This window comes from Mirounga angustirostris, unplaced genomic scaffold, assembly GCF_029215605.1.
Source record: "Mirounga angustirostris isolate CCGP_5_RB_7025 unplaced genomic scaffold, mMirAng1.0.hap1 SCAF_7, whole genome shotgun sequence".
NCBI lineage: Eukaryota > Metazoa > Chordata > Mammalia > Carnivora > Phocidae > Mirounga > Mirounga angustirostris.
Window position 1 is genome coordinate 114,536,312 of NW_026991715.1, and position 26,289 is coordinate 114,562,600.

Genomic DNA, 26,289 nt, shown 5'->3' on the forward strand with positions numbered 1-26,289 from the left:
TGTGCTATGGCAAGCACGGTCTCCACCAGCACAAACACTGGCAGCTTCCAAGCCGCTGTGCAGGGACACCTACGACCCGCTGCGTGGCTGGTGCTGGTTGCCATGCAGACTTGCTGGGATCAAGCAGAGCAAAGAGTGTCAGAGGACCTGCGCTCCCCCTGCTCTCAACAGCAACGGGGCCTTTTATTTCCCTCGTGTTCCCCGGTGGTGGTTGCTGGGTTGGGGTGGAGTTGGGTGCTGGTTTCAAGCATACTGACCCAAGAAGGTGGGATTCCATGGCCAAGGAAAGAACCAGTAACTACCCCTAAAAGATTTTCTGGGAACCAGCCCCACTGCCACATCTGTCATCAGGGCCAAGGTGCCCGAGCAAAGTTTGGCATCTCTCTGCTCCTCGTCTGTGAAGTCAGGTTGTGGATAATAGCAGCACAGTGCCTGGTACATAGAAAGTTCTGCATAGGGAGTAGCTAGGGGCTTTATGTGCACGGTTTTGTTTAACGGGACCAATCACCTTAGGATATAAGCATTGGCAGCCCTGTTGCATAAATTCGTAATACCCGAGTGAATCAGTGAATGGCCAGTTGGGGATTATGGCCCCGGGGGGCCTGGTTTCAGAGCCCAGCCATTTGCCTTACTTGTCGCTGAAGTTTTATGTCCCTTACTTTATATTTGTACTGTACTTACAAGTCCTGATCTTCAACTTTGCCCTACAAAGAACCCTCATCTGGTAGTTCGTCAGCTTCCCACAGACCACTTCCCACTTGCTCTTCTATCATTTGCAAAGAAGACGCTGTGTTGAAACTCACAAGTAGCAGGGGTTGTGTCACTCAGACAACGTGTTAATATTGACAATAATAACTAGCTTGTATAGGGTATTCCTTGTGTGCTAAGCGGGATGTGATATTAGCTCCATTCTACAGGTAAGGAATGTCGGTGCTCAGAGAAGCTAACTTGAATTTCCGTGCAAGCAGGACGACTTCAGATCCCCAGCTCTCAGCCATTTCGCTGCACTAGGAATGAGCCCTGCTTAGAACACCGGGGTTTAGGTTCTATAAAGGAGCAGCCTGCTGCTTCTGCTGTTGTATTAAAGCCTGAAGAAAGGACTCCTTGAGCCATGATAGCTACCACCGCGAAGGCTGGATTGCCAAAAGCAGAGCCCAACACAGATCCCTGTACAAGTGATTATAAAGGAAGTGTGTCTGTGGGGAGTCCATGCAATGTAGGGGAAACGGGACAGGAAGCAAAGGTGAGTCAGTGGAAGTCCTGAGGGGAACAGGTGCAGGACTGCTATGGGTCGTGTGGGGGGGGAGAACCTCAGGGGCTGTGGCATCTACTTGTTATCAGGATTTAGCTCTGCTGAATCACAGCAAACCCCATCTCCCAGAAACAACAAGAGTGTCTCTCTCCTGGGGCACCTGGGTGGCTCAGTTGGTTAAGCGTCAGACCCTTGATTTCGGCTCTGGTCATGACCTCAGGGTCGTGATCTCAGGGTCGTGGATCGAGCCTCATGTTGGGCTCCAGGCTCAGCAGGGAGTCTGCTTGAGATTCTCTCTCTTCCCTCTCCCTCTGCTCCTCCCCGCCAGGGCACACACACTCTCTCAACTAAATCTTAAAAAACAAAAAAATCCCTCTTTCCTGTAAACAAAGACTCAAGATAAGCAGTCTGAGACCACAAGGTGCTCTAGCAGAGGCTGGCAAACCAGGCTTTGCATGAAAACTGACCTGCTGCCCGTTTTGTAAGCCCGTGAGCTAAGAATTGCTTTATGTTTTTTAATGGTTGAAAATAAATCAAAAGAAGTATAAGATTTCATGACATATGAAAATGATAAGAGATTCCACTTCACTGTCCGTAAACAAAAGTTTATTGGAATACATATTGGAACGTATTGGAACTCATTCATTGCATATTATCTGTGGCTATTTCCCCTCTAACATGACATTGTTGACTAGTTGGGACAGAGACCATATAGTCTGCCAAGCTAGAGATATTTATCATCTTTCCCTTTACAGAAACATTTTGTTGACCCCTGTTCTACAGTATTAGGGAACCAGAATTCTTCTGTTTTGTTGCTCTGCCATCCTCAGCATGTGCTATCGCCTCATGGCCTAAGATGGTTACTTAAGCTCCAGCCACTGTGTCTGCATTCCAGCCAGTGCAAAAGAGAACAAAGAAGAGTTCACTTCCCCACTTGAAGAAAACTTCTGAGAAAATTTGTCTTCTACTTTAGTAGAAGTTAGTCTCCTCACCATACCTAGCTACACAACCTTATTCCAAGAGGCTATGAGCCCAGTAAAAAATGTGGGATCCATTATTAAAGAAAAAAGAGGAAAATGAATGTCAGGGACAATTGACAGTTTCTGCCTCACCTTAAGACGGTTTTGAAACAAGGAAATTTGAATGAGTGGTATATAATTCTACAAGGCACAAGGAAAACTAAATTGCTCTTTTTACATTTAAATAATATTTCTTCTCTCCAGTCTAAATTTCAGCTATCTTAGTCCTTACCAGAGCACAGCAAATTAATTATATTTCTTATTATAAATCACAATATCACAATAGGCCAATGAGTAAATAAACTGATTTATGAATGAAAGGTAAAATGAAGAAACTAGATCTATATATACCAATATGAATAAATGTCAAAGCATGTTGATAAGAACAGTAAGTTACAAAAAGAAATGTACCGTATGGTTTCTAATGTCTATATAAATATTTAATGCATACAAAATATAGTATATATCATTTATGGATATATATATATAATAAAAATTTAAACATATGTAAGTGGTCAGGATCACGGTTGCCCCTAGGGAGACAGGTAAGGAGGGAACGAGGGTGCTCTGGTCTGCACTTTAAGTTTTCTTTCTTAAAAAGAGAGATAATTGATTCTGAAGCAAATAAAGCAAAATGTTCACATCTGTTAATATGGGAGGTCAGTCCATGAGTATCTGCTAGTATTTTCAGGGCTTGGCTGTACATTTGAAATGTCATCATTTAACATTTAAAAATTTTTTTAAAAAAATAAGGCAATATCATCGTTCTTGTGCACAGGAAAAAGATTTTCATTTAATTACAGCGTTTTAAGTTCATTCAGAGTGTGTAAATACCGCAGATATTACATTACTAATTTTATTATAATACAGTGTATCGAATACCTCCTTTCATGTGTATTTCTAAAACTATCCTCGGGCGCCTGGGTGGCTCAGTCGTTAAGCGTCTGCCTTCGGCTCAGGTCATGATCCCAGGGTCCTGGGATCGAGCCCCGCATCGGGCTCCCTGCTCGGCGGGAAGCCTGCTTCTCCCCCTCCCACTCCCCCTGCTTGTGTTCCTGCTCTCACTATCTCTCTCTGTCAAATAAATAAATAAAAATCTTAAAAAAAATAAATAAATAAAACTATCCTCAACACATTTCCCCATAATTCTTTTCCGTGAACAATCACAAATGCCCTATTTAACTGCTGACTTTGTATTTTTGTTAAGTGTGCTCACTACTGGGCTTCTATTTTTCTAAGTTACGGCTTACAGGGGCTGACAAGGCCAATTGACTCCGTTTCCTTGTTCCAGAAGCTGCAGCTGGGCCAGCCCATGGGGAGTCCCTGCGGAGTCAGTCAAATGTCTCAACAGTCACAAGAATGCTTGCGTGCAGACGGGGCAACCGCAGGCTCCAGGCCATCACACAGAGTCCTGGTCATTCTACCTTTTTCCAAAGAAGGGAGTAAGGCTGGAACAACCCCAACAATGCTTCCAACATTCCTAATTTTATCTCTAGTTTTGAAAGGACTTCTTGTTGGACTTAAGGGTGGGGGTGAGAGGTAATGGGTTAGAGCAATGACCCGCCAGATACAGGCGAGGAGCTTCTTTGTCCACCTGGGTAAATGTGTCTCAGTCATCTCTATAGTGGTGTCAGACCTACAATTAAGATTTTGTGCTGCCCGGCCCTGGGAAACTGGGAAGTCCTCGAATGGCCTAACTGCATCTCCTTACCCACTCCGGTCCCTCCGATAAGGTCCCCTAGCCAAACAACCCACCTTATCATGTGGACGTGGCACAGTGCCTGTTTAGCCCTGAGTAGCAGGCTTCAGTTCCCTGCCAGCTACAGAAATATTCAAATCAAACAATCACGTCCTCCTGGAGAAACCAGGAGTCCCTCCAACCTCTTGTTACTATAAAGCCTGCCCCCGCATAGCCCCGGCTTGTTCACTCTGTTCCCGATGACAACCCCTGTCCAGCTGTGGTGGCACAGTATCTTCTTTCCTTGGACAACAGGCTGCCATCATTCTCCAGCAGTGGGGGTCATATGCGTGGCCAGCCCCCTAACCCTAGTGTAGAATCCCTCCCTCGTGAACAAGCTGAAGAGCAAACAATCGAAACATCTACGATTTTCAATTTTTTTCTTCTTTAGACAAATCATTATGACTGCATGAGAGAATTCTCATATCTTTTCTTTCCAACGAATTTTCCTTGGTCAGGAGGATGGAGGTGGCGGGAGAATGCATGCAAAATGTGCTTCATAATCTCTTTCTAGTTGAAAATTAAGAGATTTCTGCTTTGATGGAAAAGTGAGTGCAGAGAGTGGCTGACGAAGGGTAGAAAAACCTCAGTCGGAGGGTTCCCTGAAGATCATTCACCTAGAAAGTTTAGAAAGTGAATAATGATCACAAGAAAATGTTTCATCACACGATAAAGAGTTGCACCACAGCAGCTAATTCTTAGAACCGGCCTAATAGAGAAATGATGACGAACTGTCTCATCATGAACGTTACTGTGGCAGAACATCACTGACAAGATGCTGCTGTAATTTTCTGCTCTGTGGTACGTATTTGGCCACAGTGACCTCACAGAACTTCATATCACACAATACGGCAATCACCTTCAATTGTTACCTTTATGTGATTTTTTTTTTTTTACATGGGCAATCATAAAAACAATTGAGTTGGAATATTTATGTTGTTTGGATGTTTCTGGTGTTTAGAATCCTCGATATATATTTCTTTGAGTTCTTTTAGAAACGTCTTTGGTGGCCTTGGAAAATTGCAATTTATGCTTCAAAAGTTCTTTCATGTTTATTTAACTTACTCTCACATCACAGGTGAGTCTGGACTGATGATGTATTCACCCAAAAAATAGAGATAGTGAAACCTCGAGAAGTTAAGCCCCAAGATTACCTGTCAGATATACAGATTTTTGTCTCAAAAAAGCTTTCTGATTCTTAAATCCAATGTTCTTTCTACACTCAGATTCTTTTAAATGTCACTTCTTTATATTTCAATTCCTCATAAGTTGATTAGACTAGCAAATATCTGAGGAAAATAGAATGTTGGTGCTTAAAGTAACTTTAGAGCTTATCTCAAGTGTCAAACATATATAAAGTAAGGAAGGCATCAGGTTCTTGGGATAGTGGCTGTGATTGAGGAATATTCATGAAAGCATATGGTTGATTTCAAATGTTCTACCTGGTCCACTCACATATGATTAAGAATGTTCTGGAACTATACCCTATTGTACCCAAGAAGCTTAAAATACTTTCCAAACTAAAGCTCTAATTTGCAAGGTGTTAATTAAACAAGAACCAGAAACTGAAAAGCCTTTGTGGTTAGAAAGTTAGTAGACTTTGTCCCTATATTAAAGATAAAAAAAATTAAAATAGGGTGGAGTTTTAGAAGCTGCTTAGTCTAGTCCAACTGGCCAAAGGGGCTTCATCCCTGTCCATGTAGTAGCTGGACACAGTATCTCTGTGGGACTCTTTCCCATATGTCCTTCTCGGGGTACAAAGGGACACAAATTGTCCCTGGCTATTCTCCCAAGACTAGAATGATAATCCTTAACAACACTGCATAGCACTTTCATTCACAGCTCTTAGGAAATTATAATATCAGTTTTTCATTTAGACTTGTTGATGGCCCTCAGCTGCTCAGTAGGACAAGCTTAGAGGATGAGAAAGAAGGCTAACTTCTTTTTCCTTTTGGTATTTTACATTCTTTGGTCAGTATAATAAAGTCAAGTTTTCGGTCTTATAATTCCATGCTAAGGCTTGGCATGGTGACTTTTGTATTGAAGTGATTACAATGTATTCTATAAAGACTTACATTTCTGATTAATACAGAGTAATAGCAACTAGATTTTACCCTCCTACCTGAGACAACTGAAAAAAAATCTGTGAAGTAATAGTGCTCAAGACATTGGATGTCAGGCAACGAAGGATCACTGAGATATGGGAAAGAAATGAGATGAACTAGATGATTGCCCAGAAATTTTTCTACGATATGGGAAATTTTTCCATCAGCACAGGGATAAAGAACCCAGGCAGAGCCCAACTGTTTTCCCAAGTTGACGAGACAGAGCTCAGAATCCAGGGAAAGAGAGATGGCTAGAGTTTACAATGTGGAGTACCAGCAAGAAGAGAGCTGCACAGAGTAGAAACCCCAGAGAGTTGAAGAGAGAGGGTCCTCCGTAGATATGCAGTTGAGTGTCAACCAGTGCGTGCACATGAGGAAACTACCCAGGACCAGGGAAAGAATCACCTGAAAGGATTAGAGGAATAGTCCTCAGACTTCACACAGGCCTGAGAAAAGTGCCTGTTCCATAAAACCCTAGTGGAAAAACTGACAATTCAGACAGAATTAGAGAACTATGAAGGATGTTGCCTCAGTAGTGGGGAAAAATTGACCTCAGGCTAAAGGCATCTTCAGTCCAGCCCAGCACAACTTCAAAGCAACACTTGAAGGATCACATTGTTTCCAAGTAATTTAACTGCATCCGGGATAAAGCTCAACAATATTTACAGGAATCAAAAATACCCAGCAGCCAATGTGGTCAAATTCACAACTTTTGACATTCAATCAGAAGTTATCAGGCAGACAAAGAAACAGGAAAATATGACCCATAATGAGGAGAAAAATCAATCAACCAAAATCCCAGAAATGACACAGGTGATAGAATTAATCAACAAAGACATTCGAACAGTTATGATGGTATTCCATATAGTCAAGAAACTGGAAGAAAGATTAAATATGTTAAGTAGAGATATAGAAGATATAAAAAGAAGACCCAAGTTGAAGATCTAGAGATGAAAATTACCACATCTTAGACAACAAGTACATGGGATGGGATTACTAGCAGAATTAACATTGCAGAAGACATTGAAGAAGATTAATGGACTTGAAGATACAGCAGAGGGAGAGAGAGGAAAGATGACTGAACAAAATAAACAGAGAATCATTAAACTATGGGACAAATTCAAGAAACCAAATACATGTGTATTTTTTAGCTTCACCTCAAATGAGTGGTGATGAAGCTAAAAATTATTTGAAGAAGTAATGGTCAATACTTCTCCATAATTGATGAAAACTATAAGCACATATATCCAGAACTCTCAACGGATCTCAAGCACAAGAAACATGAAGAAATCTACGCCTAGCACAGCACAATCAAATTGTTTCAATCAACTGATAGAAAATCACAAAAGCAGCCAGAGAAAAAGAGGAACAAAGATAAGAATACTATCAGATTTCTCTTTGGAAACATTGTAAGCTAGAAGACAGTGGAGCAAAATCTTTAGAGTACTGAAGAAAAAAAAAAATACTATTAACCTATAATTTTTTTATCCAGGGAAAATATCTTTCAAAAATGAAGGCAAAATAAAGACTTTTTTAGAAACATAAAACTGAAAGAACTTATCACCGGCAGATCTATACTATAAGGAATTTGAAATGAAGTCCTTATGACATCAGATAGAAGCATAGATCTACATAAAGGGATGAAGAGCACCAGAAATTATCGTTACATGGGTAAATATAAAAACTATTTTTTTGTTATTTAAATTAAAAAAAAAAATCCACTTTCTAAAGCAAAAGTAACAATGTATTGTTAACAATGTATTGTATTTATTTTTGCTTTAAATAATAATGATGCACTGTGGGGTTTATAACATATATAGCACATGACATGACATGTCAATAAAATAAAACATGACAATCATAGCACAAAGGCTAGGAGAGGAGAAACAGAAGTATAATTTTGTTATATTCTTATTATGGTGAATAAGTATAATGTCTCTTGAAGGGATACTGTAAAAAGTTAAAATGTATAATGAAAATGTATAATAAAAACCCTAAAGTAACCATAGCAAAGAATTATACCTAATAAGCCAACAGATAGATAAAATTATTAAAAACATTCAATCCAAAAAAGGAATAAAACGAGTATAAAATGAACAAAGAATAGATGAAACAAAAAGAAAACAAATAGCATGATTGTAGATTTTAACTCAACCGTATCACTAACTACATTAATTATAAATCATCTAAACACGCCGCTTAAAAGATAGAGAATGTTACATTGAATTATAAAGCAAGATTCAACTATATACTGCCCACAAGAAAACCCACTTTAAATATAAAAATAAGAAGTGGTTAGAAGTGAAAGGATTGAAAAGTATATACCATATAACACAATTCCACAGAAAGCTATAAGACTGACTATATCAAAGTAGCAAAGAACATTGCCAGGGATAAAGAAAGCTAATGATAAAGGAGTCAATTTATCAAGATGATGTAACAATCTTAAATATTAATTGCATCATATAGTAGAGCTTCAAAATGAATGCAGCTAATCCAGGCTACACAAGAAGAATCTTGGCAAGAAATTTAAGAGCCAGGTGAAAGTCCTGAGCAAATGATTAGTCAGATTTTCATGCCAAATGATGAGTTCCCCAGCCCCATATTAAAATTCTCAGTGTGTGGTTTTTCCTTAGTATCCTATACAGAGCTTTATTATAACATTTGTTACGTTGTACCCTAATTAGTTGTTCAGAGTAATTCATGGATTTGTCTTTGCCACCGTATGGTGAGCTCCTTAATGTAGAGACTCATGCCTTACTTAATTTTGCATTTCTTGAACATGGCAGGATGTCAGACACATACAGCTAAATAAATATTTGCAAAATCAGACCATAATAACATTCACTTATTCAGGCAAGCCTTTTCAACTATAACAACTCCCTTAAGACTAATATCAACTCTCTACCATAGGTAGGGTATGTATGCTCCTCATTTTACAGATGAGGATGATGAGATAGAATAAGTAATTGTCCAAATTTTATTTAAATATTGAGCTGTTTAGTCATTCCATTTTCTGCACTGAATTTTAATCATACTTTGGAGATGATTCAGTTTCAAAATATTAAGTTACTTGATGAAGCAGATGGTGCTTCTTATATATAACTCTGTTCTTCCATTTTTAGGTGTGTGAAGTCTGAATATGTCTCTAGGTAAATTTCTGGAAGTGCAGATTTTAGAGTCACAAAATAGGGAGGCACACATGGTATAAATTTTTGGTTCTTAAGTTTGTAAGTATCTAACATTTTTTTCTCATTTTTCCATGTCACCACATTTTTGAGTCTCGTGTTGATCTATGCTATGAACTGAATATTTGTGTTCCCTTAAAATTCATATGTTAAAGCTCTAATCCCCAGTGTGATGGTATTTAGAGATGGCCCCCTTAGGACGTAATCAAGATTAGAGGTCATAAGGGGAGGTCTCTGGTCTGTGGGATGATCCCCTTACAAGAGGACACACCAAAGAATTTGCTCTCTCCCTCCTCACCATTTGAGGATACAGTGAGAAGGTGATTATCTGCAAAAGAGGAAGACAGGTCTCGCCAGAATAGGACCGTGTTGCTCTCTTGATTTCAGAATTTCAGCCTCCTTAACTATGAGAAAATAAATTTCTGTTGTTTAAGCACCCAGTTGATGCTATTTTGTTATAGCTTCCCAAGCTAACCAATACGCTGTAAATAATAGATGCTTAAAACCCCTGAATTATGAATGATTCTACATTCCTACTATCAAATGTAATGATTTGAGTATTATAATAGCATCTATAAAAATGTAATCCACCATATTGGGCCTAAGCACTATAAACACACATAAACCATATAATTGTTTTCCTCCCAAATGACCATGTATATTGTTCTTCTCGAAGATGTCATTCTAAGAGATAATAGCTCATTTTGCTACACCTGATAACTAATGTGGGGCTTGCTTAAACATTGAGGTTCTCTTATGGCCAAGAGTTAGGAAAACCATGCCCTTAATCTGTGATCCTATATTCTACTTTGAAAGCAGGAATATACCAATGTGCCTTATAAATTTCAATTTATGACCGAATACTCTCTAGATTTACTTAGATTCTCAACTTACTGTTGCCTGCCAGCCACCACTGAAATTTGTGATGGTGATGAAAAAGGCATGGCCCGGGAAGCGCCGCTCTGGCCCCAAAGCCAGTGGGGGCTGTCTGTCGTGCTTTGATTTGTCATTCCTCAAGCCTCTTCAAGTCAAAAGGTGCTGAGTTGCTGGAGAGGAAGTTTTCTTCATCTTCACTCAGTAAGAGGCAGGACCTGGGCCTTATTTGGAAATACTTTCCTGAAGAAAAGCAGAGGTTTTTTGTCAATACAATAATAGTCTCATAAGTCAGATAGATATGTCAAGTCCAGGGATTGTGGACATTTTGCATTTTGGTTCTGACCAGAAAAAAACTAGTAATGGGAACAAAGACTAGAGACTGGAAGTAGGCTAACCCTAGAAAGAACAGTGAAATAGCTCTCCTACCCTCTGCCATACCCCTTCCTGCTCCCCAGGCATTCCCTCTGCTCACCCCCAGGAGCCCCAAACCTATACAGTGACTGATCACTAATGACCCATAGTCCTGACCACCTTCCCTCTTCAAAACCAATTAGTTTTGGGTCCCATCCCTTTAGAAAGTTGTTCTCTATCTTCACAGCTACTCAATTGTCCTCAGAGTAAACACATAAACCAGGATCACAAAATGGAACCCAGAGAGATATTTGAGACCAACTGACATGTTTGGTTTCACACTTGTATTGTGACTAACCCCATTCATGCTTTGAAAATACCTTTACACTTATTGTCCTATTCTCAGCTTGCTCTGAGCAATTGCCACCAGGCATCTATGACAAATGGGAATTGTGATTGTTGAAGCTAATCTCTGCTAATAGGTAAAATAATGAATAAACTTCACTGAAATATTTAAACTTTTGCTAAAGGTTCCCAAGAAGCCATGCTAATTGGAAAGTGCCCATGGAATAATGCTAAGAAATTTCAGCAAGAGGGAGACACTCAGACCTGATGCAGGAGCATGGAAGAAATAGTTCTGGCCTAATAATGTTCAAGTTTATGAACGTACTTTTATGGATGACCGGTTGAATTTAGGTGGCTTTATTTGATCAATTCTAGAATTCAATTAAGTTTCACAGAATGAAGATATAAGCTAGTAGCTATGTTTTAAATTAATAAAGCCGTGAATTATTGCTTGGATTACACATACCAGGAGGGACTAATGAATGTCTTATCTGGATAAAGCAATATAAGAGGAAAGGTGAAAGGGTAGGGGTCGGATGAGGTCTACCCCGGCTCAGTGGTTGAAGAGTCTTTCATTCTACAAAAGGTTTTCAGAGTGTTTAAAGACAGAAATACACTTCTTCTTCTTCCTTCCTCTTTCTCCTCCTCTTCTTCTTTTTTAAATTTGTCTGTGGTTTTGGACAACCTACATTTGTAAGAACTGTTAAAAACATTATGTAGAAAAAGAAACCAAACCCAGATTGGCTAATGTTTAAAGGAATTTTCAGCTATATTTTCCTGCTCCTATATTGTTACTGACTTGGCAGACCCATGGAGCTCATGTTCCTCATCCCTTCATGTTCCTATTCCCATGTTCTCTCACAGACAAAGATTTTGGAAAGACAAGCCTTGGCAGGTGTCTGCTCTGCACACAAATGAGGCAGGTGACCCAGTTTGAAGTTTGTGACAAATGCCTCCCAGCAATACCCCTGGTATTAGGTTATCATCAAAAACAAAACAAAACAAACAAAAAGACCTCTAACTCAATATTTTTTTCATTAGGTTGAAACTCTGATCATCACGAAGCAGATGGCTTAAAGCAATAGAGTAGGAGTGGGATTATTTTATAGCATGATTTAAATTACTGATAAGCGAAGTCCTACGTCATGGAAGTCTGCAGAGCATCACCATCCACTTGTTTGGGCTCTGATCAATTAACATGCCACAATGGTCTTAAAAAGAAAAAAAAACAAAACAAAACCCACAGCAGATGTTGGAAATCAGAAAGAATAACATTTAGACGTGAGGACTGACAGTGCGTATATGAAATGAAAATAGACCCGAGAGGTTTCAGCTCAAGGCCTGACTCCATTTATGACTCGTTTCCTCCCTGTGAACCTTGACTAAGACACTTAACTTCTCCAAGCCTCAGTTTCTTCATCTACAAAAGGAAAATAATATTGTAACTACTTCATTGGGTTACTGTGAAGATTGCACAATGTTATATACTTCGATTTAAAAAAAAAAAAAAACACAGCTCGTTTGTTGTCATAATGTCAGAATAAATAATAAATAAATAAATCTTTTTAAAAAAAGCAAGAGTGGGGTGCCTGGGTGGCTCAGTTGGTTAAGCGACTGCCTTCGGCTCAGGTCATGATCCTGGAGTCCCGGGATCGAGTCCCGCATTGGGCTCCCTGCTCGGCGGGGAGTCTGCTTCTCCCTCTGATCCTCCCCCCTCTCATGCTCTCTGTCTCCCATTCTCTCTCTCAGATAAATAAATAAAATCTTTAAAAAAAAATAAAATAAATAAAAATAAATAAATAAATAAATAAATAAAAGCAAGAGATTTCACAACACAACTTGAGAGTCACATGTATGTGACAGAGAAAGGCTTTTTCAAATCTTTTATCTCCCATTTAATGTAGCAAGAACCACACCTAGAGCACGATTAGGGATCAGACAAGCTTTCAGCCCCTGTGGCTTGTTTGCTGGGTAGAAGGAGGATCCGCAGGAAGGAGGAAAAATTTATCCTTTTTCTGGTTCTAGGAGACTATAGGAAGAAGGAAGACAAAGTAGGAGACAAAAACTGTTGGGCACGTGGGTCCGGAATTTCCTTTTCTGGGCTTTTATTTCACTTCCTGTCATGAATCTATAAGACACCTCTATGCAGTGGACCCCATGCTAAAAGGGGACAGTGCAGCTGAGTTAAGAGGACAGCATTCAGATAAGGATCTAGATTGCACTCTTGCTTCTACCCTGATTCTTATATGGCATAAACACCAAAGAGACAGCCAGGGGGTGATCCTTGGGGCCTCCATAGCCAAGGTGAGGCTGGGGACAGTCTGAGTCAGGACTCTAGAGGGGCACAACAGAGATCCAGAGAGGGCCACCCTGCAAAAACTGAGGGGATCTGAATAAACGAAAAGTGGCCACAGGTTCCTGACTAAGCTGAGAAAAAATTCAGCAGCAACACAACTCAGATTAGATTTTCCATTGCCAAGGCCACCTACGAGGTGGGAGGATTTCAGGTGGCTCTGAGACCCTTTTACTCAAGTGTTTTTCCTCTTACTTACACCCTAGACACCATCTTGGAAAAAGTCAAATGAGTATAAAAATGAACAATTATCCCAAAAGACTAAACATCACCCACTGAGGCTATTTAAATATGGCAGTAGACAAAGGTTTAACTGGATTGACATTTGGTTATCCCTTCCACCTACCCCAACCACCAAGCTAGGAATGCATGATGAGAAAGACCAGGTCCAGAAGTGCATCTCTCTGCATATCTGAGTTGTTATGTGAACAAATTCGCAAGCCTATCACCTAATTTTCCTAAGCAATACCACTCCTCGAGGTACATCTACTGAAAGCTCCCTATATGCCAGCACTATCCTAGCGGCTGCAGACTCAAGGAAGTAGTAGTGTAGTCCTTGCCTTGAAGAAGCCCATAGTTTAGTGGCTGAGCCTCCTCAGGTTATTAAAAGGTCTGTTACTTGTTACATTTCAGAAGTTTACCAACTTAATGAAAAGATGCTTATTTCGGGCGCCTGGGTGGCTCAGTCGTTAAGCGTCTGCCTTCGGCTCAGGTCATGATCCCAGGGTCCTGGGATCGAGCCCCACGTCGGGCTCCTTCCTCGAGGGGAAGCCTGCTCTCCCTCTCCCACTCCCACTGCTGGTGTTCCTGCTCTCGCTATCTCTGTCTCTGTCAAATAAAAAAAAAAAAAAGAAAGAAAACATGCTTATTTCTTTCTCCTATAATAGTCATGGTGGGTGTTCTGGTAGGGAGAGCCATTATCCTCTACAATCATTCAGGACCTCACGCTAACAGCTGTGCTGCCATCTTCAACATGTGGATTCCAAAGCCATCCTGAGCATCAACTGCCCCATCAGCCAACAGTGGGAGGGTTTTATGGACCCAGCCCGGAAGTGGGGCAAGTCACTGTGACTCATACTGATCGGAGACAACTTAGTTTTAAGGACTCACGTAGTGACAAGGGAGGCTGGAAGTTTAGTCCGGTCCAGGTGGAGTGGGAGATGGGATTTTGGACGACAATTGGAGGCCTTCTCCACAAGTGTAAGCTTCTTTGACAATGTAACAGGTGTAGCAGAATGCCTTGGTGGACACTAAACTTACACTTTTGTTGTGAACTACAGAAAATGAGGCTCAGAGGATCTTTGGGCAGCATCTAGGAATGACTCAAGGTATTTTTTTTCTTCATTTCTAGCCACAAAGATTGGGTTCTAGATTTATTGTATTTGTTGGCAAGAACCTCCTTGAAGGTAATCACATTTTATTGTCCAAAAAGAATGCAAGAATAAACTTTTAGAGTAGGAGTTCAGAAAGAGAAGCACCCAGGTCTACCTTGTCTACCTTGGGACCCATCGTACCCCCAGCAATAGCCTGTAGGCAGATCTTTTTGTATTTTGCCCCAGCAGAGAGGCAGTCAATCTCTCTTGTCCTAGAAAACATTTAGGAGGAGGCCTGCATGGACTCCTTGTATCCAGAGAATGAGGTTTCAGAACGAAACTCTTTTCTGTTTAAATGCTTTGCTGTCTTTCTATTGGTCTCCGGATTAAGCTAAATCATCATGAAACTTGGCCTTGTCTGGCTTGGCCCAACCATCTTCTCTCCAGCCTCCTCACAGACCACATCCCTCTTTGATCGCAGCCTCCTTGCTTTCCCACCTAGTCACGTTGGCCTTCTTGCAGTTCCTGGAACCGCGAGCCCTGCGGCTTCCCAGCTTGCGCCACAGCGTGCCTGGGATGCGACTCCACCATCCGGGCTGGCCTCTGTGCTGTCACATTCAGCTCCTGCTAATACTCCAGCTCCCACACACAGCAGGGTGGCTGACTCCTCCCCGGGCTGGATCAGGGGCCCATTCCCTACCACAAGGTATGAGAAACCTTTCCATCACCGCACTGAGCCCAGGGCTAATTTTATACCTAGTCGCACCACTAGTGGATTGACACCCATATTCTGGTCTAGACTGTAAGATCTATGAAGCAAGAGATGATGTCATTTTCTCTCTGCTTTTTTGTTCTCCCCATTTGCATCCTGGACCACGCTATCTTGTTCGCATTTGATCTCTACTGCCTGACACATAGTAGGTGCTCAATAATCTCACTTCACGAAGGCATGAGCAAACAAACTATAGCAACAGCAATGACAAATTCCACACGCAGCAGGGGATTTAAAGCTTTCAAAACCTTTCACACAGCTTATCTCACCTGACAAGCAAGCAGGACAGGGCAAGAGGGTGCTAGGTTACATTCTCAGGACTCCGCTCCAAAGGCCTCCAGTAGAATCTGCTATCAGAAGGGCAGTATTTAAACAAGACTCGGCCAGGCTACAGGGTGGGATTTGAAGAATGGAGCCTGGGAGATGCTTCCTGGGAAGCATGACCTTGGGAATGGGCTTTATAGATATAATCATATACATTTTTATGAGCTCTCCACAAAATAGGAGTTAAGAAAGAAAATGGCTGGCAAAGTGCCAAAGGGGATATATGTGGGAAGTTTGTTAACAAAAAAAGCGATAGTCAGGAGAGAATATGTAGCTAAAATAAGCTAATTGAGTGGCTGGGGAGGAAATCATATTCCGCAGTGAAATAGATAATATAATGGCTAGAAAGAAAACAGGAAGGATAATATTGAAGAAAAGTTGCCAAGAAAAAGTGCTAACTGCAGAAGGTCAGAGAGTCATTTTAAAGAAAGGGGTTGAAAGATCAAGGACAATGACAATGCCTTCCACATCACCATTCTTCTGAGTAGAGTTTGATTTGTGGGTGTACTTAGGCGCCTGGTTGAAAGACAAAAAGACAGTCCTCAGATGCATCCTCTCGCCTTATTTCATCTTGACATCCATCATTATCATTAAGGAGGCAGGAACATGGAAAACCACTTAGGCAAAGTAAAGATAGAGACTAGAAGGTAGAAAGGAATTAGGTCATAAGACCCCTCAACCTTCCTTTCTCAGGTCTCAGAGTAAAGCTGGTCTTTGGCAATGTTAACCCTCTCCTCACTCCCTCCCCATCTTTGTGCAGTCCCTTCAGCAGCCTCATGTGTCTCTGGAACCGATTGAGAGGAAGAGATCAAATGGTCCGGTGGCAGATTTGGACTCCATATTCCCCACTTGGAGGAAAATAATTCTTTCTTTGCTTCTGCTCTTCCTCTCATTCCTGTCTTTTCCTGAACTCTACATCCCTACACTCACTATCTCCTCATCTCATTTCTCATTCACTCCTTCCACAACACTGTTCTTTGTCATTCCAAAATATTTTGCTTCAAGTCTTCTATTGCATTTTGCACTTTCTGCATGCATTATCACTTGTGTGCTCTGCATTTTATCTATTGTGTGTATAATAGATTCTAGGATTTCCCAAGACACAGATCCTTATCTCTGGAGATGTAATATGCTCCTTTCTCAGTCTCCAAGGCATGCCTTTGCATTTAGTAGGGTATCAACAAATATTTATCAATCAGAATTGCTAAAATTACATTACCTTTAACTATTTAGGGGATTATGCTTCCTTTATTCCTTCCCTCTCAAATATTTCACAGAAAGGAAAAAATTCCTTTATTTGGTATACTTTTTTAAGTATTTTATAGAAATTCAAAGCACATACAGTATCCAATTCATAAGCTCATCAAGGAAACATGCGTCCAAAATTTGGAGAAGATTAGAAAAAGGAAGCAAGCTGAAATAGAATATACTTTTTTTTCTATTTCATTTTTAAAATTTTTATTTTTATGGGAATATTTCTAGGTTTAAAAAGTATACCATATGTGTATATATATATATATATACACACACACATATACACACATGTTATATATATGTTATATATAAATATATGTTACATAAGATTCATATAAATATATATAAAACCTTAGGCCAGGGACAGTTTTTGAAAGCCTCACAGTGACTCTTTAAAACTAAGACCTAGTTCCTGCTGCTTCTATGGAGATGGAGAAGATAAATTCCTTCAGCTGTGGGATCATGATGCCACAGCTTTGGGTCTGGCTGTCTGTCTTTGGTAGATATTCACCAGCTGCTGTTAGCTGAATAGAGAGTCGGCAAAGTACATATATGCACACGTGTGCAATATACAACTTTACCTGGACTTTTCGTGTCTTTATTACTGGGCCCCAGAAAGGCACATTTGAGAGCTGGCTCTAGCTTGAATCCATTAGGTAGGACCTTAGCTCTTGGCAGCGCATCTCATTTGCAAGAAGAACAGAGAGAAGGCTCTGGAAGCCACCAGGGGTCAGCGTCTAGGGCGCTTTCACTCATCTGTCAGTCAATCAGCAAACCAACAAGTCTCTACTGAGCACCCACGGTATGCGCTGCATGTCTGGCATTGCTGTAGGCAGTGGAGATACGAGGGGGGTTCCCAGCCCAGGGGTCCTTAGACCTCTAAACTTCCGAGACGGGGTCTCCCTCACTCGCCCCCACCCCAGCGCCTCTCATACCAGGTCACAAAGAGTTCCTAGCACTTTCGCTTCCTCTACTCCTGCTCACCCCAGCCCGGTGGGGGCGGATCCAGCCAGAGTACAGCTTCTTTTTAAAAGCTAAAGTAATTAGGACCCTAGGATTATCAAATTCACAACAAAACTCTTGTGACCTAGGAGTTTGATAAAATGTGAGTGCACTTTACATTTTGGGGCGAACCAAAGAAGGAGAAGAGACAGGGAAATGATGTCCCATTTGCTGTGACAAAGAGAAAATTAAAATGAAGAGGTTCAGCCAGGCTCACTGTTTTTTCAATTTCCTTGAGTGAAAGTGTGTAAAGGCTTGATGGGATAGAGAGAATTGGGTCTCACTCATGCATTCCTTCAACACATTTTTACATGTCTTCCCTCCTACCAGGACTTAGAAATACAAGAGTCAACAAGACAGTCTGTTAGGACACCAAAACCTTGACCTGCCTCTTGGCAAATGAATCTCGTGGTCCTGAGAAGACATTTACCTCTCAATGTCCCCATCTCTAAAATGCGGCCGAGGGGCACCTGGTTGGCTCAGTCGGTTGACCAACCGACCAACCGGCTTTTGGTTTGGGCTCAGGTCATGATCTCAGGGTTCTGGGTTGGAGCCCCGAGTCACTCCATTCTCAGTGCAGAGTCTGCTTGAGATTCTCTCCCCCTACCCCTCCCCTCGCACGTGCTCTCCTGCACACACTCTAAAATAAATAAATAAATCTTAAAAATAAAATAAAATGCGACTGAGACCAGAGGGTGGCCAACATTCTCTAGCTTTCTTCCAGCTCTCTCACCTGGGACCTCTAAGAATAGGAACAAACCCTCATCATGGAAATAGAGTTCCTGGTGCTCCCTACTCCTCCACAAGGGCGGGGAGGCTGCCTCCCAGGGGCCAGTGTCCTCCAGACACAATTTCTGAGCATCTACGGGAGAGGCAATGGTCTTCCAACAGGAGTTCCCAGTCAGCTCACTGCTCTGGGCTGCCTCTGACGAGCTGGCCTCCTGCCTCTCAGCGCATGGGGGCTTTGTGCTGACTTTCACATGGCTGTCAGCACAGCGACTGCATTCCGCTGTGCTCTGCATGCTTCAGGGTTGGCAGCCGATGAAAAGAGCAGTTCTGAGGCTGGATGAGAAGGGGAGGGCAGTGTTTGGTGCAAATTGTGGGCAGGAGGAACTCCCAGTGCTGGAGGAGTCCAAACTTGCTGCAGAATCTGCTCCACCCTCCTGAGGCTAAGGCTCCCACAGGCCAGCCTGGCCAGCCATGCTCATCCCATGTCCTTATGCAGGCAGCTGGCCCAGCGCCCAGAAGATGCTGCTCTCTTGGCTATGCAGAACCTACTTTTGCCTGTAGGAAGTGTTCTCAGTCTGCTTGCACATCGGCAGGACAAAGCCCAGCTTCCAAATCCAGGATCCTTCACTTTTTTTGTGTTCTTCAGTCGTCTGGTGAAGCCTATGGATCCCTTCTCTGAAGACTGTTTTTTGTTTTTTGGGTTTTTTTAAGATTTTATTTATTTATTTGACAGAGAGAGAGAGACAGCTAGAGAGGGAACACAAGCAGAGGGAGTGGGAGAGGGAGAAGCAGGCTTCCCGCCGAGCAGGGAGCCCGATGCGGGGCTCGATCCCAGGACCCTGGAATCATGACCTGAGCCGAAGGCAGGCGCTTAACGACTGAGCCACCCAGGCGCCCCTCTGAAGACTGTTTTTAAATGCAAAAAATTAAGATGCATACATAGGAGTATAAAGGACACTAGTTATATTGAAATTCAATTATCAAAATGTTTTTGAATTTGATAAATATTTATGCTTCTTTATATTCTCTCTATATAAATATATATGAAAAACAAGTTCTGTACTTTCAGAATAGTGATAGCATACTGATTCTCTCCATAATAACAATAATATAACAGTGACTGTGATTTCTCTTCATGACAAAATCCCAGGTACTACTACTACTGTGTTTTCTACCCACTGTATCTATTATCTATTGCTGCATAACACAGTGTAGCAACTTCAAAATAACAAACACCATCGCACCCACTTTCTGAGGGTTGGGAATCCAGGAACAAGTTCCGGGTGCCTCCACTCAGAGCCATAAGGCTGCAGTCAAGCTGTGGGCTGGGGCTCAATCTCTGAAGTCTGGAGAAGCCACGTCTAAGCTCACTCATTAGGCTGCTGACGGGTCTCAGTTCCTGGCTGGCTCTTGGCTGAATGCCTTAGTTCCTGTCACATGACCTTAAGACACGGCAGCCGGCTACCCTCAGCATGAATGCTGGAGAGAGAGAGCAGGAGCCTAGGGCAGAAGCTGCAGTCTTTTATAACCTCATCTCAGAAGTGGCATATTATCACTTCCACATCTTATTGGTTACAAAGACCAACCCTGGTAAAATGGTGGGGGCTACGCTGCATGGTTATGTCAATATCAAGAGTAGGGTCATTGGGGTTGTCTGGGAGGGGGCTGCCACACAGACGCTAACAATGGAAGATCGTGCTAACTTTCAGTTAAAGCTTAGTAAAACTAGAAATAAAAAGTTTTCTCATCCAAGTTCCCGAACCCTGAGTTCGATGCACAGACTCCAGGTTAACAGCTCCTAATAGGTGGAGAGCATCTTTGTTTCTAGATATTTTTTGAGCTCAAAGAAGAGTATTGTGAGATCATCAGAATTGAGGACCACCCTCTTTGGGTCTGATTTGACTTTCCTTTCGTTTGTTGAGCTCAGAGTGGCTGGCGCTCTTGGCCTTGCACAGAGCCTGACATATGGAGATGGTATATGTTCACTGAATAAAGAGATCTTACTGAGTAACACATTTTGATTCCAAAGGCATGAAAGTAAGTCAGGAAGAGCCTTGGAGACCATCTAGTTGATGACTTTTACAGAAGAATATACCAGCCTTGCTCCTGCCTGGAGACCTTTGCATGCTCTGCTCCCTTTGCCTGGAATGCTCTTCCTCCAGAGATACTTGCCCCATGTCTTTATTTAAATGTCACTTTGTCAGTGAGGCCTCCATTGGCTACTCTACCTGTGCTAGGCAGCTTCTCGATAATCCCCAATGATACCCCTTCTTTAGTCTTCATGCCCTTGTATAATCCCCTCCTCTTAAGTGTGGACTCGACCTAATGACTCACTTTTAAGGAACAGAATTCAATAAGAGGGATGGGATGTCACTTCTCAGATTGGGTCACAAATGGTCTGCCTGTGGCTTTCTTGAATCCCCTACCTTGCTCTCTCACTTGCTAACTCTGATGGAAGCCAGCTGCCATGTTATGAGCTGCCTATGGAGAAATTGATGTGGTAAGGAATGGGGGAAAGCTTCTGGCCATGAGCCAAGAAGGGACTAAGGCCTTACTGAAACTGAATAAGAAACCAAATATTTCTGCAAGAAACCAAATCTTTGCGAACAACCACAGGAATGTTCTTGGAAGTGGATCCTCCCTATTCAAGCCCTGAGATGTTTGCAGCCTTACCAATACCTTGACTCCAGCTTTGAGACCCTGAGCTGGAGGACACAGATAAGCCACAGAAACTGTGAGACAATATATGTTTATTGTTTTAAGCCTCTAATGTTTGGGGCAATTTGTTATTCAGCAATAGATAACCAATGTGCTATCAGAAATGTAACATCATTGACCTTGACTTTTTCTATCTTTCACCCCCATTACACATTTGTTTCTCCTTACCATTTTTTATTATAAAATGTGCATGTTACATATATTTGCTTATATATAGTTGTCTGCCCCCCCCATTAAAATGTGAGTTTTATGAGGGCTGCTATTTTTGGCTTGAAAGGTGCCTAAAACAGTGCTTGGCACATATTTGGTGCTCAAAAATGCTTGTTGAATGAGTGAAGGGGCAAGAAAGGGAGGATACTAAGGAGGACAGTATCTGAAAAAAAAAAACAAAAACCTGGATACATTAACTATACATGCTACTTATGCTTCTCCACTATAACGATGTTTCTCTCAATATCCCATTTACATCTCCAGTACTGCCCTTGACCTGGGCAAGCAGGGCCCCTGTTCAGCCTCCACACCTCAGCAGGCATCTTGCCTTGGAGAGTCTTTCTCAAATTTGTCCAAGTCCGGGGAGCCTGGGTGGCTCAGTCGGTTGAGCATCTGCCTTCGGCTCGGGTCATGGTCTCGGGGTCTTGGGATGGAGTCCCGCATCAGGCTCCCTGCTCACCGGGGAGTCTGCTTCTCCCTCTCCCTCTGTCTCTTCCCCCTGCTCATGCTCTCTCTCTCTGTCTCTCTCTCAAGTAAATAAATAAATCCTTAAAAAAATTTTTTTTTTGTCCAAGTCCTCTTCTGGTACCTGGACTGGTCTGGGCCAGCAATGCCTCTGGAAGGTTGCCCCAAGAATAAGAGTCTCAGTCCTCCCCTACCCCCAAAGACAGCCTCTACACAGTTTAAGGGTGGTTCTGTCCTTCCCTACTTAAAATCACAATTAGAATGAAGCACTGTTAGTGGTTAGAATATGTATTCCAGGAAAATAATATATTATTATGTATGTTTTAGATTAACGGAGACCTATTAACATAAACTTTGGTTGAATCCTAGTTTGAAAAAAAAAATGAGCTACACGGACATTCTAGGACAATGGGAGGGAAATTTGAAAATGCACTGGCTATTAATAATCTTAAGGGAATTGTTAATTTCCATAAATATGGTTACAAAGTATGGTTATGCTGGAATATGTCTCCGATCTTAAGAGATGAACCCTGAAGTACTTAGGAGTGAAGTATCAAGACATTTGCAACTTACTTTTAAGTGGTTCAGCAAAAACAAGTTTTTAAGTTAATTATATACATACACACAAACACGCACATTTGTGTTGTATACATAAACAAACACAGAGAAAAAAATGTTAACAGCTATTAAATAGAGGCAGTAGGTGTATACATGCTTATTATATGATCCTTTCCATTGGTATATGTGTTTCAAAATGGTCATCATAAAAGTTTCTAAATGTTTAAGTATCTATTCATTTCCAAACAGAAAACTGGGCCTCAGAGAAGTAAAGGGAGCTGCTTGCTCACAGAAGTCCAGCTCGTCAGTAGTGGTGGTGAGAAGCTAGCTGTTCAGAATCGGGTTGAGTTGTGTTTCCATCATATCCGGAACATCCTTCCTTACATTTTTCCCAGGTCTGAAACAAAGGTTTCCTCAAGTTGATGAGTCAGGAAAGCTGCTAAAGACATATGCCTCTGTCCCCAGTGCAATAGGAGTCAGGAATTTTTATCAATTTCAAACAGACCCACAGTTGATTGGTTTTCCTGGAGCCAATATACTTGTCATCGTGAATGAGCCCTGCATGATTTACACCCCTTAACAAAAACAACAAAAGGATGTTTCTTCTGTTCTCATTATCTAGGCTTTTAGACATGATAGAGATAAGCCTTCAACAGGAATGCAGTTCACATACTTAGACCTCTGCCAAAAGGTGACTTCGCCTCTGCCACTCTTTAACCTCCTGTCCTTTCCTGTTGTGTTCTTACCTCCCAGTCATCCAAGCCCTGATGTAGCTCCAGCTCTGGTTCCAAGCAGCATGGATTCAAAAGTTGGCTCACTGGTTATGCAACCTTCAACAAGGAAGGATCTTAGTCTCTGTGCCTCAGTTTCATCACTTGTAACATGGACACAAGGATAGTGTGGCATGCAGAATAATGATCCCCAAGGATGTCCACACCATAATCCCCAGAACCTGTGAATATGCTCCCTTACCTGGAAAATGGACTTTGTGTGATTAAGGTTACAGACCTCTTGGTGGAAGATTAAATTATCTGGATAGACCCTATCTAATCATCTCCATCCCTGAAAAATGAAAGAACTTTTCCTAGAGGTGGCCAAAGAGAAAAACACTATGATAGAAAAAGGGCTTACTGGGCGGTTGAGGAAAAGGACCAAAAGATCCTGGAAATCAGCTTCCTCTGATTAGAAGAGATATGTGTTTAGGTATCACCAAAAAGTGCTGAGGAAGAACTTCCTAAACCTCAGAATTTTCCACTAGCCACATTTTTTCTAAAAGTAAAAAGAAAAAGACAAACATAATTTTAATAATATATTTAACCCAATGTATACAAAATTTTATCATTTTAGTACATGATCAGCATAAAAATTACTAATGAGATATTTTACCTTCTTTTGTACTAACTCTTTGAAATTAAGAAGTATTTTACACTTACCGCTTACTTCAATTTGGACTATTTACATTTCATGTGTTCAATAGGCACATGTGACTAGTGGCCATGAACAGTGAAGCCTACAGAGCATAAAACAAGGGGCCTCTGGACTGAAGGACAGCAGGCATAGCTGAAAGTTAAGGAACTTTACTGTAAAATGGGGGCTAAGTAGAAGCTGGAATCCTAAAAGTTGAAACTTGCCTCTCTACCACACTATCCCCTACAGCCTTCTTTCTTCCACTTGGCTTTCAAAACTCAGACCGCTAAGTTGATAGCACGGAGGCAGTTCCTAAACATGAGCACATAGCCAAGAATCACCAGACATTTGAGGAAAGTGTTTAACATGAAATATAGAGAACAAACAATGTTGGGAGATAATTCTTTATGAGTCTCTCACATTTCTGGATGTTTCTCAAGTACCGGCCCTAGCTTTTGCTCCAGGCTATCTTTTCAAAGATGTGTATATAGCAAACAGCCTTGGAAGATAGAGATAATGGGGCGCCTGGGTGGCTCAGTCGGTTAAGCAACTGCCTTCGGCTCAGGTCATGATCCTGGAGTCCCGGGATCGAGTCCCGCATCGGGCTCCCTGCTCGGCGGGGAGTCTGCTTCTCCCTCTGACCCTCCTCCCTCTCGTGCTCTCTGACTCTCATTCTCTCTTGCAAATAAATAAATAAAATCTTAAAAAAAAAAAAAAAGAAAGATAGAGATAATGTTTCCCTCCTAGGCGGAGGGTACGTTTGTTTGCTGTCCAATATACCATCTTACCCCCGAGCAAAAGCCAGAAAGATTTCCTATGCATTATAAAAGATTAGGGCTCCCTAAGCTTGGGGTTCCTCTTCCATAACCTACTGCATATGCAGGCATCATCCAGCCTTCTTTGTGTTACCCTGTGGGAAATTATGCTCAGGAAACTGATGCAAATGCCGATATACAGCCATGATTATTTCAGTGGAAGTTAAAGGACAATAGAGAATTGCCTTTAAAATTGTGAGAGATCTCTATTCAGCAAAACTCTCAGTTTAGTGTGAGGGTAGAATAAAAATATTTTCGAACATGCAAAGTCTCAGAAAGAGAGGCGTAAATAAAGTTCCTGGGACTATGGAAAAGAGAGATTCTCAAGATGACAATTTCATACTTGGGGTAGAGAGAACCAGACCAGGATGGAACACATCAGAATGTTCCATCCAGAGAAGATGTCTTGAAGAGGCTGAAATTGATAGAATATCTGATATATTTGAAAACACTGAGAGAACATTTCAACTCTTGGGGGGAGGTTTTGGGGCTGAATTAATGATTGGTACATAGAAAATTAAGCAAATGATAAAACAAGGCAATCACTAACTTCTAGGAAAATTAAAAAATAAATGTGCAACACAGGAATAGTAAGAGTATACAACCTGGCTCAGTGATGAAAACCAGTGTTTACATAGTTGTAATCATATAAACGCTGATTATTGACATTTTCTACATGATGATATAACTATTTTGAGAGAATAACAGGATAGGAAGTGGGCTTCAGGAGGTGGAGTAATGCTATGGAAAGAAGTTAAATCTTGGTTCTTTTGTAGTTTTAGCCATTATGAAGAAGTAACAATATAAGAATGTTACTCAGAGATATGAAAGTAAATATCAAAAGAAAGAGTTAAAAATGTTGCATGTCACTGCCTCTGGGGAACTTGAATGACCTAGGCATGGAGAAGACTCTTGGCTTTGACAATTAGCCTTGTGGACTATTAAACTAACATGTGTATGTATAGTTTCCATAGCATAAATACTAAATAACAACAACAAAAAGAAGATGCAATGTGATCTTACATTGTGGATTGTCCCCTTTCTGCTGCCAGGGCTGGTGGGCAGATGGCATAAACAAGATGGTCTTCTGCAGGGGGCCTGGTGGGTCCTATGGAAGCTTCCCCAACAACCTCAGGACAGCAGCACCAACAGCCCGGCAAAGAAGTCTCGTCAAAGTGTCACCGTGGCTATGAATAAACCATTCAGGACATTCACCTTCCAGGAAGGTCCCACAAGGCAGGGTGAGAGAAGAACACAAAGAAGGGCTTTGTCTAAGTAGAGGGAACAGTTCACTGGCAGAAATTGCCCTGAGATTGACTCCCCATTGCCTTTAGGTCCCAAGATCCTGGGAAATAAAAGGTCAATTTATTTTCTTTTCTCAACTTTGAAAAGCCAGGGTCCTGTGGTCAGAATGTTTGCATCCCCTCCAGCTCCCCAAATTCATATGTTGAAACTTAAGCCTGCAGGGTGATGCTATTAGGAGGTCGAACCACTG

At 41.5% G+C, this 26,289-nt stretch overlaps 2 long non-coding RNA genes across 3 annotated transcripts in view; one reads left to right on the forward strand and one right to left on the reverse strand.

Annotated features, from left to right (window-relative positions):
* LOC135365427 (uncharacterized) overlaps positions 1-26,289 on the forward strand; it is a 141,362-nt gene that overhangs the window by 7,510 nt on the left and 107,563 nt on the right. The window lies entirely within an intron of this gene.
* On the reverse strand, positions 1,289-25,532 carry LOC135365428 (uncharacterized). Of its 2 annotated transcripts, none has more exons than XR_010413273.1 (4): positions 23,704-25,532; positions 23,319-23,544; positions 10,197-10,418; positions 1,289-4,626 (listed from the first exon to the last, which is right to left on the reverse strand). It is a non-coding gene; the product is annotated as an uncharacterized LOC135365428 (long non-coding RNA). The 2 variants fall into 2 exon arrangements; XR_010413272.1 differs by lacking the exons at positions 23,319-23,544; positions 23,704-25,532 and adding exons at positions 13,869-14,055; positions 15,582-17,085.